The 12,784-nt window shown below is 38.0% G+C and overlaps 1 non-coding gene across 1 annotated transcript; it reads right to left on the bottom strand.

Annotated features, from left to right (window-relative positions):
• Positions 1–12,043: 12,043 nt before the first annotated feature.
• Positions 12,044–12,207, bottom strand: LOC114696385. The gene has a single exon (XR_003735011.1). It is a non-coding gene; the product is annotated as a U1 spliceosomal RNA (small nuclear RNA).
• Between the last annotated feature and the right edge of the window lie 577 nt (positions 12,208–12,784).

The following is a 12,784-nucleotide window of genomic DNA, read 5'->3' as shown; positions in this document are numbered from 1 at the left end:
AGGCATCATTACATTGAGGTTGTTTTTTTTCTCCAGTCATGTTTGGTTCTATCCTAGGTTCTGAGCCATTCAGCCTCTGGGTTCTGGTGCTCCAGGCAGTGTCAGGTGTGGGCTCACTCTCATGGCATGAGTCTAAGACTAGAATACTCATTGGCTGGCCACCCCCACAATCTCTGTGCCATCCTTAATGCAGCACATCCCATAGGCAGGACAGACTGTAGGTCGAGGTTATGTGGCTAAGTTGGTCTCAGTTCCTCCGCTGGAAGTCTTACCTCATCACAGGATATTGCCAGTTCAGGCTATATATCCCCTGTTGCTTGGAATCTGAGCTGGGGTCATCATTGTAGATTTCTGGGAGTGTCCCCTGAATCAGGTTTCTACTTCACCCTGAAGTGCCCCTTTCCAGTCATCTTTTTCAGTACTCTCCTTTACATGCCTCCCCTACCTGATCCCTCATGTTTCCATCCCCAGCTGCCCCCAGTCCACCCAGATCTCTTTGATTTCCTCTTTCCTGAGAGATCTCAGCCTCCTCCTTGAGCCCTCCTTGTTATCTAGCTTTTCTGGATCTGTGGATTGTAGCATGGTTATACTTTATAGCTAATATCCACTTATGAGTGAGTACATTTGTCTTTCTAGGTCTGGGTTATCTCACTCGGGATGATTTTTTTCTAGTTTCATTCTTTTGTCTGCAAATTTCATGATGCCATTTTTTAACAGCTGCGTAATACTCCATTATGTAAATGTACCACATTTTCTTTCTTTGTTCTTCCATTGAGAGACATCCAGGTTGTTTCTAGTTTCTGGCTATTACAAATAAAACTGCCATGAACATATTTGTCCTTGTGGTATGACTGAGCATCCTTTGGGTACATGCTGAAGAGTGATATAGCTGAGTCTTGAGGTAGCTAAATTCCCTATTTTCTGAGAAACCTCCACGCTGATTTCCAAAATGGCTGTGCAAGATTGCACTCCCACCAGCAGTAGAGGAGTGTTCCCCTTGCTCCACATCTTCTCCAGAATGAGTTGTCACTTGTGCTTTTGATCTTAGCCATTCTGACAGGTATAAGATGGAATTTCAGTGTCATTTTGATTTGCATTTATCTGATAGCTAAGGATGTTGAACATTTCTTTCAGTGTTTCTCAGTCATTTAAAATTCTTCTGTTGAGAATTCTCTCTTTAAATCTGTACTCCATTTATAATTGAATTATTTGGCTTGTTGATATCTAGTTGGTGAAGATATTTTCCCATTATGTAAGCTGCCATTTTGTCCTATTGATGGTGTCTTGGCTGTACATGAGCTTTTTAGATTCATGAGGTTCCATTTATTGGTTTTTTTTTTTTTTTGGATGGTATTTTCTCATTTTAATGATTCATGACTAAAGTAGTAGAATACAGACATTAAAATAGCTTAGATTGACTAGCAGAAACAAATAATGTGAATGGGCAAAGACTTTGTCTCTTATTCAGAATCTTACATTCGGAAGACAAAGTCTATTTTAACAGTTGGTGTTGTGTCATCTTCTAACTTCCAAATATGGTATTCTGAAACTTCGCAAATGTTCTGCAAGAGAGAAAGCCCAAGAGGGAAGAGGGAAATACCAGCAACTCAAGACAGTCCTGATCTGAAAACTCAAGGCAGCTTTTGTTTTTTTTTCAAGACAGGGTTTCTTGTTGTCAAGTCAGTTTTAGTAACTCTACCCTGCTTAAATTATCTTCAAATTCTTTTTTTCCTAGTTTTTAATTTTATTTTAGGTTTTAAGATTTTTTTATATTTTGTTTTTCTTTATTAAGAGATTTTCTACTCACTCCTCATGCTATCCACAGATCCCCCTCTTCCCTCTTCTCAACCCCCAGCCCTCTTTCCCAAGCCACACAGTGTCCCCACATCTCCCAAATTGAGGTCTCCCATAGGGAGTCAGCAGAGCCCAGCTCACTAAGCCTAGGCAGGTCCAAGCCCCTTCCCACTGCACCAAGGCTGTGCAAGGTGTCACACCACAGGCACCAGATTCTCAGAAGCCTGCCCATGCACCAGGAACTAATTCCGACCCCCCTGCCTGAGTGTCCCCCAACAGTTCGAGCCAAACAACCATCTTCTGTATCCAGAGGGCCTAGTCCAGTCCCATGGGAGCTCCACAGCCACCAGTCCACAGTTCAAGGGTTTCCACTAGTGTGGTCCATCATCTCTGAACATCTTCCCATCATGATCTCAATGTCCCTCACCTGCAGTATCGCTCCTCTCTCTCATCAATTGGATTCCTGGAACTCAGCCTGGTGCCTGGCTGTGGATCTCTGTATATGACTCCATCTTTCACTGGACAAAGGCTCTATGATGACAGCTAGGTTATTTGCTAGGCTGGTCACCAGAATAGACCAGTCCAGGCACCCTCTGGACCACTGCCAGTAGACCAAGGTAGGGTCAACCTTGTGGATTCCTGACAGCCTCCCCAGCACCCTGCCTCTTCCTATTTCCATGATGTTCTCATCTATCATGGTATCTTCCTCCCTGCCCTCCCACTCTGTCCCTGTTCCAGGTTGACCCTCCCATTTCCCTATGTTCTCATCACACACTCTTTGCCCTCTGCCACCCCCCCCCACACACACACCCAGTCTACTCATGTAGATCTCATCTACTTCTTCTTCACAGGGTCGTCCATGTGTCCCTCCTAGGGTCTTTTCCTGTTAGCTAGCTTCTCCGGAGTTGTGGGTTGCAGTCTGGCCATCCCTTCCCGCCCATTTAGTATCCACTTATGAGTGAGTACATATTATGTTTGTCCTTCTGAGTCTGGGTTACCTAACTCAAGATGATATTTTTTAGATCCATCCATTTGCCTGCAAATTTCATGATATATTATTTTTTACTGCTGAGTAGCACTCCATTGTGTATATGTACCACATTTTCTTTATCCATTCTTCAGTTGAGGGGCATCTGGGTTGTTTCCAGGTTCTGGCTATTACGAATAATGCTGCTATGAACATAGTTGAACATGTGTCCTTGTGGTAAGATTGAGCATTCCTTGGGTATATGTCCAAGAGTGGTATAACTGGGTTTTGAGGAAGAATTATTCCCAACTTTCTGAGAAACCGCCATACTGATTTCCAGAGTGGCTGTACAAGTTTGCATTCTCACCAACAGTGGAGGAGTGTTCCCCTTGCTCCATATCCTCTCCAACATAAGCTGTCTTCAGTGTTTTTGATCTTAGCCATTCTGACAGATACAAGATGGTATCTCAGAGTTGTTTTGATTTGCATTTCCCTGATGACTAAGGATGCTGAACAATTCCTTAAATGTCTTTCAGCCATTTGAGATTCTTCTGTTGAGAATTCTGTTAAGCTTTGTAGCCCGTTATTTAATTGGATTGTTCAGTATTTTGATGTCTAGCTTTTTGAGTTCTTTATGTATTTTGGAGATCATCCCTCTGTCAGATGTGGTGTTGGTGAAGAACTTTTCCCATTCTGTAGGCTGTTGTTTGGTCTTATTGACCATGTCCTTTGCTCTACAAAAGCTACTCCATTTCAGGAGGTCCCATTTATTAATTGTTGCTCTCAGTGTCTGTGCTAATAGTGTTATATTCAGGAAGTGTCTCCTGTGCCAATTTGTTCCAGACCTCTTCCTACTTTCTCTTCCATTAAGTTCAGTGTAACTGGACTTTTGTTGAGGTCTTTGATCCACTTGGACTTGAGTTTTGTGCATGGTGACAGATATAGATCTATTTGCAATATTCTACATGTTGACATCCAGTTATGCCAGCACCATTTGTTGAAGATGCTTTCTTTTTTCCATGATATAATTTTGTCTTCTTTGTCAAAAACCTTATGTTCATAGGTGTGTAGATTAATGTCGGGGTCTTCAATTCAATTTCATTGGTCCACATGTTGGTTTTTATGCTAGTACCAAGCTGTTTTTATTACTATAGCTCTATAGTAGAGCTTGAGGTCAGGGATCATGATGCCTCCAGAGGTTGCTTCATTATAGAGGAATCTTTTAGCTATCCTGGGGTTTTTGTTTTCCCATATAAAGTTAAGTATTGTTCTTTCCAAATCTGTGAAGAATTGTGTTGCGATTTTGATGGGGATTGCATTGAATCTGTATATGTTTTTGGTAAGATTGCCATTTTTACTATGTTGATTCTACCTATCCATGAGCATGGGAGATCTATTTTCTGATATCTTCTTCAATTTCTTTCTTCAGAGACTTAAAGTTCTTATCATATAGGTATTTCACTTGCTTAGTTAGAGTTACCCCAAGGTATTTTATATTATTTGTGGCTATTGTAAAGGGTGATGTTTCTCTGATTTCTTTCTTAGCCCCTTTTTCATTTGTATATAGGAGGGCTACTAATTTTTTTTTTTTTTAGTTAATCTGGTATCCTGCCATTTTACTGAAGGAGTTTATCAGCTGTAGGAGTTTCCTGGTAGAATTTTTGGGGTCACTTATGTATACTATCATATCATCTGTAAATAATGAAAGTTTGACTTCTTCCTTTCCAATTTATATCCCCTTGATCTCCTTTTGTTGTCTTATTGCTCTAGCTAGAACTTCAAGTACTATATTGGATAACTATGGGGAGAGCGGACAGCCTTGTCTTGTTCCTGATTTTAGTGGAATTGCTTTGAGTTTCTCTCCATTCAATTTGATGTTGGCTGTTGGCTTGCTGTAAATTGCCTTTATTATTTTTAGGTATGTTCCTTGTATTCCTGATTCCTTGTATGTTCCTGGATTCGGTTAGCCAGTATGTTATTGAGTATTTTTGCATGAATGTTCATGAGGGAGATTAATCTGTAGTTCTCTTTCTTTTTTGCATCTTTGTGTGGTTTGGGTATCAGGGTAATTGTAGCCTCATAAAAAGAATTTGTTAATGTGCCTTCTGTTTCTATGGGGTGGAACAATTTGAAGAGTATTGGTATTAGCTCTTCTTTGAAAATCTGGTAGAATTTTGCACTGAAACCATCTAGTCCTGGGCTTTTTTTAAATTTCCTTAGGGGTTATTGGTCTATCTAAATAGTTTATCTGGTTTTGATTTAACTTTGGTATGGGGTACCTATCCAGAAAATCATCCATTTCTTTCAGATTTTCCAATTTTGTGGAGTATAGGCTTTTGAAATATGACCTGATGATTCTCTGGATTTCCTCATTGTCTGTTGCTATGTTCCCCTTTTCATTTCTGATTTTGTTAATTTGGATGCTCTCTCTGTGCTTTTTGGTTAATTTGGATAAGGGCTTAACTATCTTGTTGATTTTCTCAAAGAACGAACTCTTTGTTTCATTGATTCTTTGTATTGTTCTCTTTTTTTTCTATTTTATTGATTTCAGCCCTCAATTTGATTATTTCCTGGTGTCTGTTTCTCCTGGGTGAGTTTGCTTTTTCTTGTTCTAGAGCTTTCAGTTGTGCTGTTAAGTCACTAGTGTGAGATTTCTCCAACTTCTTTACATGGGCATTTAGAGCTATGAATTTTCCTCTTAGCACGGCTTTCATGGTGTCCCATAAGTTTGGGAATGTTGTATATTCATTTTCATTGAATTCTAGGAAATCTTTAATTTCTTTCTTTATTTCTTCCTTGGCCCATTGGTGATTCAATTTGGCATTATTCAGTTTCCATGAGATTGTAGGGTTTCTGTAATTTTTGTTGTTGTTGAAGTATAACTTTAAGCCATGGTGGTCTGATAAGATATAGGTTATTTCAATTTTTTTTGTATTTGTTGAGATTTGCTTTGTGACAAAGCATGTGGTCAATTTTGGAGAAGGTTCCATGGGGTGCTGAAAAGAAGGCATATTGTTTTGTGTTAGGGTGGAATATTCTTTAAATATCTATTAAGTCTATTTGAGTCATAATGTCTGTTAGTTCCCTTATTTCTATGTTAAGTTTCTGTCTGGAAGACCTGTCCATTGGTGAGAGTAGGGTGTTGAAGTCTCCCACTACTAGTGTATGAGGTTTGATGTGCAATTTAAGCTTTAGTAATGTTTCTTTTACGGATGTTGGTGCCCTTGTATTTGGGACACAAATATTCAGAATTGAGACTTCATCTTGTTGAATTTTCCCTGTGGTAAATATGTAGTGTCCTTCCTGATCTCTTTCAATTGATTTTAGTTTGAAGTCTATTTTATTAGCTATTAGGATAGCTATACCAGCTTGCTTCTTAAATCCATTTGATTGGATTGTCTTTTCCTAGCCTTTTATTCTGAGGTGGTGTCTATCTTTGAAGTTGAGGTGTATTTCTTGTATGCAGCAAGTGGATGGATCTTGTTCTCATATCCATTCTCTTATCCTGTGTCTTTTTATAGGTGAATTGAGACCAGTGATATTGGTGGATATTAATGACCAGTTATTGTTAATTCCTGTTATTTTTTGGTGGTAGTGTTGTATGTTTCCCTTCTTTGGTATTTGTTGGTTTGGGACTATCTATTGCTTGTGCTTTCATGGGTTTATTTTTGGGTTGGATTTTTCCTTCAAATGCTTTCTATAGGACTGGATTTGTGGAGAGATATTGTTTAAATCTGATTTTATCATGAAATATTTTGTTTACTCCATCTATGTTGATTGAGAGTTTTGCTGGGTATAATATTCTAGGTTAGCATCCATGGTCCCTTAGTATCTACATAACATCTGTCCAGGACCTTCTGGCTTTTAGAGTCTCCATTGAGAAGTTAGGTGTTATTCTTATGGGTCTGCCTTTATATGTTACTTGGCCTTTTTCCTTTGCAGCTCTTAATATTTTTTCTTTAATCTGCATGTTTATTGGTTTGATTATTATGTGGCGAGGGCACTTTTTTTTGGATCCAGTCTATTTGGTGTTCTGTAACCTTCTTGTAATTTTATAGGCATTTCCTTCTTTAGGTTGGAACAGTTTTCTTCTATGATTTTGTTGAATATATTTTCTGTGCCTTTGAGTTCGTATTCTTCTCCTTTTTCTATCCCTATTATTCTTAGGTTTGGTCTTTTCATGGTGTTACAAATTTCCTGGACATTTTGGGTCATGACTTTGTTGGTTGTAGTGTTTTCTTTGACTGATGAATCTATTTCCACTACTGTATCTTCAGTGCCAGAGATCCACTCTTTCATCTCTTGCATTCTGTTGGTTATACTTGCATCTGTAGTTCCTGTTCGTTTACTCAGATTTTCCACTTCCAGCATTACCTCAGTTTGTGTCTTCTTTATTGTCTCCATTTCAGTTTTGAAATCTTGAACTGTTTCCCTCATTTGTTTAATATTGCTTTCCCATGGCTTTCAAGGGATTTACTGATTTCTTCCCATTTTTTTGCTTGAATTTTCCTCAATTTCTTTAAGGGAATTTTTCATTTCCTCTTTTAAGAACTCTAATATCTTCTTAAAGTCATTTTTATGGTAGATATCTTCTGTTTCTTCTGTGTTGGGATGTTCAGGTCTTGCTGATGTAGGTTCTGATGGAGCCATATTGGTTTTTATGTTGTTGACTGTATTTTTGTACTTGTGTCTACTCATCTCTTTCTCCACTTGGTGCAAGAGGTGTCTGTGTCTGAGGGACCCTTTCTTGGTCTGATTGATACTCTTGATCCAGTGGGAGCTCTTGGTCTAGTCCATGATGATGGACTTTTTGTCTCAGGCATCAGCTCTTAGTCCAACTGGCGCTAGTGGGCTCTGTCTCAGGGAGTAGCCACAGTCTTACTGTGTGGTAGATGGTGGTAGTCTGACCTGTCTGCAGGATATCTGCCTGTCAACTGGCCTCTTAGTCCAATTGGGTGCTGGCAGGCTCCTTCTCATGGAATAGTTGCAGTCTCAGAGGGTGGGTGGGATTTGGGGGAGGTAGGACTTGGGTTACAGGGTCTGATGGAGGATGGGAGTAGTCTGACCTGTGTGCAGGAGGTCTGCCTGGCAACTGGCCTGAACCTGGAACTGCAATGGGTGGGAGTGTAGGGGAGCAAGGTTATGTCCCTGGGCTCAAAGCCTAGGGGCTGAGGTGTTCGGGTATGAGGATAAAGACTCACCTCTTCGTCCAGTCGGGTGCTGGCAGGCTCTGTCTCAGGGAACAGTTGCAGTCTCGGAGGGTGTGTCCCCATTTATTAATTGTTGATCCTGGTATCTGTGCTATTGATGTTCTATTCAGTAAGCTGTCTTCTGTGTCAATGCATCCAAAACTATTTCCCACTTTTTCTTTTATCAGGTTCAGTGTATCTGGTTTTATGTTGAGGTCTTTTATTCACTTGGACTTAAATTTTGTGCAGGATGATAGATATGGATCTATTTGCATTCTTCTACATGCTGACATACAGTTATACCAACACCATTTGTTAAAGATGCTTCCCCCCCCATTGTATAATTTTGGTTTCTTTGTCAAAAATTACATGTCCATAGGTGTGTGTATTTACATCTGGGTCTTTGAATCTATTCCACTGATCCACCTGTCTGCTTTTATACCAATACCTTTTTTTTTTTTTTAAACTGTAACTCTGTAGAAGAGCTTAAAATCGGGGACAGTGATTCTCCCAAAGTTATTTTAATGTATAGGATTGTTTTAGCTATCCTGGGTTTTTTGTTTGTTTTGTTTTGTTTTTCCTTATAAAGTTGAGTATTGTTCTTCCCAGGTCTATAATGAATTGTATTGGAATTTTAATGGGGATCACATTGAACCTGTACATAGCTTTTGGTAAGATGGCCATTTTTACTATGTTAATCTTATTGACCTGTGAGCATGGGAAATCTTTCCAATTTCTGATATCTTCTCCAATTTATTTCTTCAAAGACTTGAAGTTCTTGTCATATAGGTCTTTTACTTGTTTGGTTAGGGTTACACTAAGATATTTTATATTATTTGTGCCTACTGTGAAGGGTGCTTTTGTCCTGACTTATTTCTCAGCCTGTTTGTCATTTGTATATAGGAGAGCTACTCTTTTTTTTTTTTTTAGTTAATCTTGTATGCAGCCAATTTCCTAAAGGTTTATCAGCTGTAGGAGTTAGTTCCTTGATAGAATTTTTTGGGATGCTTATGTATACTATCATGTCATCTGTTAATAAGGATAATATGAATTCTTCCTTTCTGATTTATATACATTTGAGCCCCTGTAGTTGTCTTATGGCTCTAGTTAGAATTTCAAATACTATATTGAACAGATATTGGGACAATGAACAGCCTTTTCTTGTTCTTGATTTTAGTAAAATTGCTCTCAATTTAATTTGGTGTTGGCTGTTGGCTTGCTATAAATTGTCTTTGTTATGTTTAGGTGTATTCCTTGTATTTCTGATCTCTCTAAGACTTTTACCATGAAGGGGTGTTGAATTTTTTCAAGGGCATTTTTGGCATCTAATGAGATGATCTTGTGTGTTTTTTTCTTTCAGTTTGTTTATATGGTGGATTATATTGACAGATTTTCATATGTAGACCCATTCCTGCATCCCTGGGATAAAGCATACTTGATCATGGTGGATGTTCTTTTTGACATTTTGGTTAGGTAGTATCTCACTATATTTTTGCACCAATATTCATGAAGGAAACTTGTCTGTAATTCTCTTTATTTGTTGAATCTTTATGGTTTGGGTATCAGGGTGACTGTGGCCTCATGAAAAGATTTTGTCAATGTTCCTTCTGTTTCTATTTTGTAAGATAGTTTGAGAAGTATTGATATTATCTGTTTTTTTGAAAGTATGGTAGAATTCTTCACTAAGGCTTTGTGTCTCTAGGCTTTCTTTCTTTCTTTCTTTCTTTCTTTCTTTCTTTCTTTCTTTCTTCTTTCCTTTCCTTCTCTCCTTCCTTCCTTCCTTCCTTCCTTTCTTCCTTCCTTCCTTTCTTTCTTTCTTTCTTTCTTTCTTTCTTTCTTTCTTTCTTTCTTTCTTTCTTTCTTTCTTTCTTTCTTTCTTTTGGATTGGAGTCTTCCAATGACTGCTTCTATTTCCTTAGGGGTTATAGGTCTATTTAAATTGTTTAATTTATCTTGACTTAATTTTGGTAAGAGTTCTCTATCAAGAAATCTGTCCATTTCTTTTAGATTTTCTAATTTTGTAGACTACAGTTTATTGCATTACTACCTAATGATCTCTAGATTTCCCCAGAGATTGTTGTTATATCCCCCTTTTCATTTCTGATTTTGCTGATTTGAATATTCTCTTTGCCTTTTAGTTAGTTTGGATAAGGGTTTCTCTATCTTGTTGATTTTCTCAAGAACAAATTCTATGTTCCATTGATTCTTTGTATTGTTCTGTTTGTTTCTATTTTATTGATTTCAGCCCTTAGTCTGATTATTTCCTGCCATCTGCTCCTCTTGGGTGTGTCTGTTTCATTTTGTTCTAGAGCTTTCATGTGTGCAGTTAGGTTGTAAGTATGAGATCTTACCAAATTCTTTATGAAGGCACTGAGTGCTATAAACTTTCCTCTTAGCACTTCTTTCATTGTGTCCCATAAGTTTTGGTCAATTTTTCATTTATTTTCATTGAATTCTATTAAGTCTTTTACTTCTTTCTTTATTTCTTCCTTGACCTAGTGGAAACTCAGTAGAAAGTTGTTATATTTCCATGAATTTATAGGCTTTCTGTTTCTGCAATCCAGCTTCAATGGTAGTCTGATAGGATGCAGAGGTTTATTTCAATTTTCTTTATTTGTTGAGACTTGTAACCAAGTATGTGGTTGATTTTAGAGAATGTTCCATGAGGCGATAAGAAGAATGTGTATTGTTTTATGTTTTGGTGAAATATTCCATAGATATCTCTTAGGTCCATTTGAGTCATACATAATGTCTGTTAGCTCCAGTATTTTTCTGATTAATTTTTGTCTGGATAATTTGTCCATTGGTTAGAGTAGGATATTGAAGTCTCCCACTACTAATGTGTGATATATTGGTATGTGATTTAAGCTTTAGTAAGTAATGTTTCTTTTATAAATGTTCATACCTTAGCATTTGGTACATAGATGTTCAGAATTGAGACATTGTCTTGGTAAATTTTTCTTTTGATGACTATGAAATGTCCTTCTTCATCCCTTTTGATTATTTTTGGTTTGAAATCTGTTTTGTTAGATAGTAGAGTAGCTTCACCAGCTTGCTTCTTGGGTCCATTTGCTTGGAAAATCTTTTTCTAACCCTTTACTCTGCGGTAATGTCTATCTTTGCTGTTGAAATATGTTTCTTGTATACATCAGAAGTGTGGGATGACTCATCCCTAACAGACTTGAGGGCCACACAGCCCAAACAAGTAAAAAAGATACTTTTTGAGAGCCAGCTTGGGTCTACCTAAGGGCCTTAGCAACAGCAGCTGAAACATGATCTGGAGATGACCTGGACCAATGAGAGACAGTTATGTCATATCAGTTGATGCATATTCATCAGACCTCCCCCCAGGGAGGGGTGGAGGTTATATAAGGCTTGCCTCTTCCTGAATAAACTGAGCTTGTTTCGACATTCTCCCAGAGTCTGTGTGGTATGACTCTGTGCCTACTTGACCCTCTCCCCCAAAGGGAACAACAGCAAAAGACCCTGCTACACAGAAGGATGGATCTTGTGTTATTATCCATTCTGTTAGCCTGTGCTTTTTAATGGGGAATTGAGTCCATTGATATTAAGGGATATTAATGACCAGTGATTGTTAATTACTGTTATTTTGTTGGTGTTGGTGTTGGTGGTAGCATGTGTGTGTGTGTGTGTGTGTGTGTGTGTGTGTGTGTGTGTGTGTTTCCCTTCCTTGGGTTTTGCTGGTGTAAGATTATTTATTGCCAATGTTGTATGGGTGTATTTAAGCATGTAGGAACTTTGCTACTGGTAACTTTTGTAAGGCTAGATTTTTGGATAGATGTTATTTAAATTTGACTTTGTCATAAAAGATCTTGTTTTCTCCATCTATGGTGATTGAAGGTTTTACAGATTATGGTAGTCTAGGGTGGCTTCTGTGGTCTCTTAGAGTTTTTAAGACATCTGTCTAGGTCCTTTTGGCTTTTAGAATCTCTGTTGAGAAGTCAATGTAATTCTAATACATCTATCTTTATATGTTACTTGTCCTTTTTCCAGTTTTTAATAGTCTTTCTTTTTTCTGGATGTTTAGGGTTTAATTTTTTTTTAATTTTTTATAAAATTTTTAATTCTTTCTCAGGGGACAGAGTGAATGCAGACCCCCATTACCACAAATTATGCAGTCGAGTTTCTTGCATTTGAGTAAATCACATGGGTCAGCACATCTGGAGTGCAATGGATAAGCCTTGCCCTGGGAAAACCACCTTCATGATCATGGTATCTCCCATGCTGGTTAAGTATAGGGTTTTGATTATTATTTGGGGATGGATTTTTCTTTTCTGTTCAATCTATTTAGTGTTATGTAAATTTCTTGTATCTTTATAGGCATGTCCTTCTTTAGGTTTAGAAAATTTTCTTCTATGATTTTGTTAAAAATATTTTCTGGGCCTTTGAGCTGAGAATCTTCTCCTTCTATTCCTATCTATGTTTGATTATTATAGAGATTATATATCCACATATATGAAAATGAAATCTCACGCACACTGGGCCTCATGCACACATTAGAAAAACCTGTACGCTGATCTGTATTCTAAGCCTTCTTCATTCTCGTTTGCAACAACTCTCTAAATTGTCCAGGCTATTTTCAAAGTCACTCCACATACCAAGCTGGCCTGAAACTTAGATCCTCCCACCTCAATCTCTTAAAAAGCTGGGATTATAGTTGCACACTGCCAAGCCTGGCTATCATCACATGTATTGATTCATCAAACTAATTCGCTTGGAGTGCAAAGGGCACGGAATTCTGATCTTCTGAAGACTGCTCAATACCAAGCATCATAGACTTTAAAGTCAGAACAACATGAAATGGGAATTCAGC

Source organism: Peromyscus leucopus, chromosome 7 (genome assembly GCF_004664715.2).
Source record: "Peromyscus leucopus breed LL Stock chromosome 7, UCI_PerLeu_2.1, whole genome shotgun sequence".
In the NCBI taxonomy this organism is placed as follows: Eukaryota; Metazoa; Chordata; class Mammalia; order Rodentia; family Cricetidae; genus Peromyscus; species Peromyscus leucopus.
Note: the sequence above shows the minus strand (reverse complement) of the source record. Positions and strands in the feature narration are given on the sequence as shown.